General features: G+C 40.1%; 2 non-coding genes across 2 annotated transcripts; both read right to left on the minus strand.

Annotated features, from left to right (window-relative positions):
* Positions 1–1204: 1204 nt before the first annotated feature.
* Positions 1205–1276, minus strand: Trnac-gca. The gene has a single exon. It is a non-coding gene; the product is annotated as a tRNA-Cys (tRNA).
* Positions 1277–2162: 886 nt separating this feature from the next.
* Trnac-gca lies at positions 2163–2239 on the minus strand. Its single transcript has one exon. It is a non-coding gene; the product is annotated as a tRNA-Cys (tRNA).
* Positions 2240–6176: the final 3937 nt, after the last annotated feature.

Here is a 6176-nt window from a genome sequence, read left to right on the forward strand (position 1 = left end):
GACTTTGGATCCACTGTTTCAAGTAATGTCTCATTTGAAGTAAAACTTAATTGACACAGAAATACGCTGGAATGCATGCTACTGTTGCGCCACTCCACCATACAATCCACTCTTTTCAAGATCTTTACCTGACTTTCAAATGGTGTAATGTCTCTATTTCTGGTAATATGTAGCTACGACAACTCGACGTAATCCAATTCTTCAAGATATATTTACATTTTTTTATTCAAAATAGCCAAACTTTGAATTGACCCCGACGTGATTTGGAACACGCAACCTTTCTGATCGTCTGGGAGTCAATGCTACCAATGCGCTTACAGGGCCGTCTCATATGGTGAGGACTATAATGGACTTGAAGCACAAACATATATGCTCCATGCTCTTCATCGCCCTCATTTTAACACATCTTCTGTTTCCTCTGAATTGTTCCTAGTCTTACATCGACTTGGAAATTGTAGTAATGTCTCATTTCTTACACAGAAATACGCTGACAACTCGACAACACAATCCTCTTTCAAGATATATTTTCATTTTTATTCAAAATAGCCAAACTTTGAATTGATCGACGTGATTTGAACACGCAACCTTCTGATCTGGAGTCAGATGCGCTACCGTTGCGCCACAGGGCCGTCTGATAAGGCAGAGGACTATAATGCAAAATTTGAAGCACAAATATATGCCCATGCTCTTTCATCGCCCTCATTTTAACAATACATCTTCTGTTTTCCTCTGAATTGTTCCTAGTCTTACATCGACTTGGAAATTGTAGTAATGTCTCATCTAATACACACAGAAATACGCTGACAACTCGACAACACAATCCACTCTTTTCAAGATATATTTCATTTTTTTATTCAAAATAGCCAAACTTTCGAATCTGACCCCCTGACGTGATTTGGAAACACGCAACCTTCTGATCTGGAGTCAGACGCGTACCGTTACTTCTACAGGGACATTCTGACAAAGACAGAGGACTGTAATGTACTTGAAGCACAAATATATAATCCATGCTCTACATCGCCCTCATTTTTAACACACATTATGCTTCTGTTTTCCCTCCTGAATTTGTTCCAGTCTTACATCGACTTGGAGATTGTAGTAATGTCTCATTTCTTACACACAGAAATACGCTGACAACTCCACCATACAATCCACTCTTTCAAGATATATTTCATTTTTTATTCAAAATAGCCAAACTTTGAATTGACCCCGACGTGATTTGAACACGCAACCTTCTGATCTGCAGTCAGACGCGCTACCGTTGCGCCACAGGGCCGTCTGATAAGGCAGAGGACTATAATGGACTTGAAGCACAAATATATGCTCCATGCTCTACATCGCCCTCATTTTTAACACATCTTCTGTTTTCCTCTGAATTGTTCCTAGTCTTACATCGACTTGGAAATTGTAGTAATAATCTCATTTCTGACACACAGAAATACGCTGACAACTCGACAACACAATCCACCTCTTTCAAGATATATTTCATTTTATTCAAAATAGCCAAACTTTGAATTGACCCCGACGTGATTTGAACATCGCAACCTTCTGATCTGGAGTCAGACGCGCTACCGTTTGCGCCACAGGGCCAGTCTAGATAAGCCTAGAGGACTATAATGTACTTTGAAGCACAAATATATGCTCCATGCTCTTTCATCGCCCTCATTTTAACACATCTTCTGTTTTCCTCTGGAATTGTTCCTAGTCTTACATCGACTTTGAAATTGTAGTAATGTCTCATCTAATACCACACAGAAATACGCTGACAACTTCGACAACACAATCCACTCTTTCAAGATATATTTCATTTTTTATTCAAAATAGCCAAAATTTTGAATTGACCCCTGACGTGATTTGAACACGCAACCTTCTGATCTGGAGTCAGACGCGCTACCGTTGCGCCACAGGGCCGTTTTGGCACGGCAGAGGATCAAAATAGCCGTTGAAGCTAATAAATATATACTTCATGCTCTACATCGCCCCTCATTTTTAACACATCTCTGCTTCTCTCTCTGAATTGTTCCTTTAGTCTTACATCGACTTGGAAATTGTAGTAAATGGCCCCCATTTCTTACACACAGAAATACGACAACATCCGACAACACAATCCACTTCTTTCAAGATATATTTCATTTTTATTCCAAAATAGCCAAACTTTGAATTGACCCCGACGTGATTTGAACACGCAACCTTCTGATCTGCAGTCAGACGCGCCGTACCGTTGCGCCACAGGGCGGTCCTGATGAGGCAGAGGACTATAATGGACTTGAAGCACAAATATATGCTCCATGCCTCTACATCGCCCTCGTTTTTATCAACACATCATCTTCTGTTTTCTCTGAATTGTTCCGTAGTCTTACATCGACTTGGAAATTGTCGTAATGTCTCATTTCTTACACACAGAAATACGCTGACAACTCGACAACACACAATCCCCTCTTTTCAAGATATATTTTCATTTTTTTATTCAAAATAGCCAAACTTTGAATTGACCCGGCGACGTGATTTGAACACGCAACCTTCTTCTGATCTGGAGTCAGACGCGCTACCGTTGCGCCACAGGGCCGTCTCTGATAAGGCAGAGGACTATAATGTACTTGAAGCACAAATATATGCTCCATGCTCTTTCATCGCCCCTCATTTTTAACACATCTTCTGTTTTCCTCCTGAATTGTTCCTAGTCTTATCGACTTGGAAATTGTAGTAATGTCTCATCAATACACACAGAAATACGCTGACAACTCTCGACAACACAATCCACTCTTTCAAGATATATTTCATTTTTATTCAAAAATAGAGCAAACTTTGAATTGACCCTTCGACGTGATTTGAACACGTAAACTTCTTCTGATCTGGAGTCAGACGCGCTACCGTTGCGCCACAGGGCCGTTGGATAATTTGGGCAGAGGACTGTAATGTACTTGAAGCACAAATATATACTTCATGCTCTACATAAGCCCTCATTTTAACACATTATTGTTTCTTCTGTTTTCCTAGTCTCTGAATTGAAGTAATGTCCTAGTCTTACAAATCGACTTTGGAGATTGTAGTAATGTCTCTCCGATTTCTTACACACAGAAATACGCCATGACAACTCCCGGACCATACAATCCACTCTTTCCAATAGATATATTTCATTTTTATTCAAATTGTAGTAATAGTCTCAAGCTTTGAATTGACCTCGACGTGATTTCTTTCTCGAACTACGCAACCAGCAAACTTCTGATCTTGGAGTTCACGCAACCTTTATCTGGAGTCAGACGCGCTAAATAAGCCGTTGCGCCACAGGGCGGTCTGATAAGGAGAGGGACTATAATGTAATTTTGAGCTTACAAATATATACTCCATGCTCGTATCGCCCTATTTTAACACATTTTTCTGTTTTTACCTCTGAATTGTTCCTAGTCTTACATCGACTTGGAAATTGTAGTAATGTCTCATTTCTACACACAGAAATACGCTGACAACTCCTACCATACAATCCACTCTTTTCAATATATATTTTTATTTTTATTCAAAATAGCCAAACCTTTGAATTCGACCCCGACGTGATTTTGAACACGCAACCTTCACGATCTGGAGTCAGACGCGCTTCCAAGTTGCGCCACAGGGCCGTCTGATAAGGCAGAGGACTATAGGTAATGTACTTGAAGTTCAAAATATATGCTCCATGCCTACATCGCCCCTCATTTTTTAACATCTTCTGTTTTCCCTCTGAATTGTTCCTAGTCTTACATCGACTTGGAAATTGTAGTAATGTCTCATTTCTTACACACAGAAATACGCTGACAACTCCATAAATACAATCCACTCTTTTCAAGATATATTTTCATTTTTAATTCAAAATAGCAAAACTTTGAATTGACTCCGGACGTGATTTGAACACGCAACCTTCTGATCATGCAGTCAGACGCGCTACTGTTGCGCCACAGGGCAGTCTGATAAGGCAGAGGACTTATAATGTACTTGAAGCACAAATATATACTCCATGCCTTCATCGCCCTCATTTTTAACACATTTTCTGTTTCTCTCTGAATTGTTCCTAGTCTTACATCGACTTTTGAAATTGTAGTAATGTCTCATTGCTTACACACAGAAATACGCTGACAACTCCACCATACAATCCACTCTTTTCAAGATATATTTCATTTTATGTCCAAAATAGCAAAACTTTGAATTGACCCGGACGTGATTTGAACACGCAACCTTCTCATCTGAAGTCAGACGCTACCGTTGCGCCACAGGGCCGTTTGATAAGGCAGAGGACTATAATGTATGGACAGAAGGAAATATATGTTTTCGTTTTAGCTTTGGGTCAGCGCGCCCGAATACACCCGTCGCTATGCGTATATGCACGTGGGTTTTAAAATCTCGTGCATTTCGTGGGGATAGCTGACGACAGCGTTAATCAGTTTAACATCGGCAGTTAGTCAGACATATTGCTGAGGGACAGGGTCGTCCATATCGAGCTCCAGCCAGGAGTTACAAATTACTTAGTAGATTGCTTCCATTATCGGGAAGCATAGAAGCTTAGTTAACATTCACACTTTCGGTGAATGTACAGTGCGGGGATTTTCATTGGGTTTACTGTTTTGTTTCGGTTTTGGTGTATTAAATGTTCAGACATAATTATTTTGACTTTTCGTTTATTTTATAAATGGGGAATACGAACTGCCTCATTCCCATATGGTAGCAGAGCGTGGTTTCAAGCGGTAAGTCAATTAATCAAGCGGTAAGTCAATTAATCAGTTATGTCTGACATACAGGAAAAAGGCTCTGTAAAAAATGGTCAGTTAAAACCCCAAGAACCAAACGGGTCTCAGTCACAACTTGAGGGCATTTTGAAACTGAAACAACAAAACCAATGCAAAGTCAGCCTTCACCAAAGCTAAAAATAAGTTGTACAGTCTACTAGAATCATTTAATCAACCATCTCGTACAGACATAAGAGATGGTGTAGATAAAGTAAATGAAAGTCAGGTGAAAGCAATCAATGTTATGACAAAACTGGCCTTAGCGTATGCAAAGAATCAGCAGGGTGAAAATGTTACTAAAACTGAAAAGAAATTAGTCATCTTGAAGATGAAACTAATGCTGTAGTTGAACAGGCGCAGGCTCACTTAGATAGTAATGCAGATGCAACGTCTACGTCAAGTAAGGGACTTTCTAGATTGTTTAAATCTCAGCAACAATCTGCAGAAGGTGAACCAAGTGTTCACAACAAAGCAACTAATAAACATTGTGTTCAAAGCACACCACAGAAAAGCACACCTTGTTATGAAGCAGAGTCGCACAGTCATGCAATAGGAACTGATTTATGGAAACAACTTAAACGTGTTTCAATCCCAGTATTTTCTGGTGATGTAAAATCTTACGAAAGTTGGAAAGCTGCGTTTCTGACATGCATAGACCAAGCACCAGCGACTGCTGAATATAAGTTATTGCAGCTGAGGCAATATCTGGCTGGTGACGCGTTGAAAGCAATTCAAGGTTTGGGACATAGTGCTTTGGCCTATGATACTGCGTTAGAACGTCTAGATAGGAAGTATGGTGGTAGGAGGCGTCAAGTAGCGTTACAGTTAGAAGAAGTGACTAATTTGAAGCCTATTCGTCCAGGCTCTGCTAGAGATGTTCAAAGATTTGCCGATGTCTTGGACATTGCAGTCGTTAGTCTGAGAGAAGCAGATAGAGTAGAAGAGCTAGGTAATGGGTTATTGTATGCCACACTACAAAAGAAAATGACTGAATCTATGGTAGCTCAGTACCAAAGGTGGCTTCATGATAGAGATAGACAAGAGTCAGTCGAGACGTTAAGAGAATGGGTACTTCCAGGAAGCTGAATACCAAACAATAGCTGCAGAGACAATACATGGTGTTTCTGATAAGAGTAAAAGAAAAGAATCGTGCCTCGTTTGTCAGTGAGATAGGACAAATTAGAAGGTCACACAGGGATGTTGTATGCAAAGTTTGTGGTGAACAGCATGTGTTATGGAAATGTAATGTGTTCAAAAACATGAGCGTTTCCGAGAGATGGAACACTGCTAAGAAATTGAAATTATGTTTCCGCTGTCTTGGTGGCAATCATCGTGGTGCACAATGTAGATACACATATAGGTGTGGGATCAATGGGTGTCTGAAAACCCATAATAGGCTTTTACATGATGACACACTCAAAA

Source organism: Haliotis rubra, unplaced genomic scaffold, assembly GCF_003918875.1.
Source record: "Haliotis rubra isolate DU_JTF1 unplaced genomic scaffold, ASM391887v1 Scf968, whole genome shotgun sequence".
In the NCBI taxonomy this organism is placed as follows: domain Eukaryota; kingdom Metazoa; phylum Mollusca; class Gastropoda; order Lepetellida; family Haliotidae; genus Haliotis; species Haliotis rubra.